The sequence below is a fragment of the Nanorana parkeri genome, unplaced genomic scaffold, assembly GCF_000935625.1.
Source record: "Nanorana parkeri isolate BGI_ZX_2015 unplaced genomic scaffold, ASM93562v1 scaffold2406, whole genome shotgun sequence".
Classification (NCBI taxonomy): domain Eukaryota; kingdom Metazoa; phylum Chordata; class Amphibia; order Anura; family Dicroglossidae; genus Nanorana; species Nanorana parkeri.
The window spans coordinates 58,614-59,929 of record NW_017308674.1 but is presented as its reverse complement, the minus strand read 5'-3'; the positions used below and the strand labels follow the sequence as shown (position 1 = coordinate 59,929).

General features: G+C 51.5%; 1 protein-coding gene across 1 annotated transcript in view; it reads left to right on the top strand.

The window, feature by feature from the left end:
- The window catches only part of LOC108801613 (mediator of RNA polymerase II transcription subunit 12-like), a 22,199-nt gene that overhangs the window by 3,349 nt on the left and 17,534 nt on the right, over positions 1–1,316 (top strand). The window lies entirely within an intron of this gene.

Here is a 1,316-nt window from a genome sequence, read left to right as displayed (position 1 = left end):
GTAGAATATCTTCCCCCCCCCCGCGAACTTACAGTGTGGGGTGTGTATATGGGGGGGGGGATATATATAATCTATAGGGGCCCCTCACCTATAGAAAGTCTTCCTCCCCGCAGTTTCTCGCATCCTCCTCCTCAGTGCCCCGGCAGATATAGTCCCCCCGGACTCCAAGGATCTTCCCCCAGACAACTTTGCATTCCGGCAGATGAGCAGGAGGAATGTCCGTAGGGCAGTGCTCTGTTCCGGGCTCAGTCCCACACCAGAGCCGGTGATCGATCGAAAGTACGAACTTATCGAGTTGTGGAACCGCATGACTTCCGGTTTCCTCAGAACTACGAGGTTTGCACACAAAACATGTTGTGCACGAGCGCCATCCACGGCATTGTCCTATACACATAGACCACAGCAATAAGTAATACAATGATGTAGGATGACAGTAAGCCAGCACGTTCTTTATCTCTGGTGCCCCACTCAATATGGCCGCCGCTTGAGTGGGGCACCTGAGATAAAGAACGTGCTGCCTTACTGTCATCCTTATTACTTTATTGCTGTGGTCTATGTGTATAGGGCAATGCCGTGGATGGCGCTCGTGCTCGTAGTTCTGAGGAAACCGGAAGTCATGCGGTCCCACAACTCGATAAGTTTGCACTTTCGATACATCACTGGACACCATCTCCATCCCTAGCAGCAGACCGTCCGCCTCCATTTCTCCAGGATGCCCGTCTGTGCACTCTCTATGGCGACGCGTCCTGTCTCCAGGAAGTGAGGTCACAACAACATGTCCTGTATACAGGAAGTGACCTACCTAGCTCAGCAACACTGTCCTGGCGCATTCTATCTATTGCGGACCGCCTTTCTCGGTGACGTCACCCTTCTTTTCTCGGGCAGTGTCACGGGGTCTAAAAGCACTGGCTGCCCTGAGCTGTCAATGACTACATCAGTCATTATACATTACAGTTCTGTTCTCTCTGCAGCGGCCGAAGGAGAAGAGAGAACAGAAGCGAGCAATTGTAGCGGTGGGAGTGTCCCGTCTCTGGTCCCACCGCCGACACACCTCCTCGATGACATTCCACTCGCCCCCACGCAATTTTCACTCGCCAATTGCGAGGGGGCGAGCGGAAATTTTGAGGCCTGGTGTAGTGGTTAGCGTACAGGTTTGCCATTGTCAAGGTCGCTGGTTCTAATCCAGGGCCGGGTAGAGTAAAAGATAACGTTTATTTTTTTTGCGTTTGAATTGTCATTCTCCTAACATTCCTACCAGACCTAAAGGGTCCGCTATGAATTGGGGGGGAACCTCACGCTTTTTTTTTTTTTTTTAT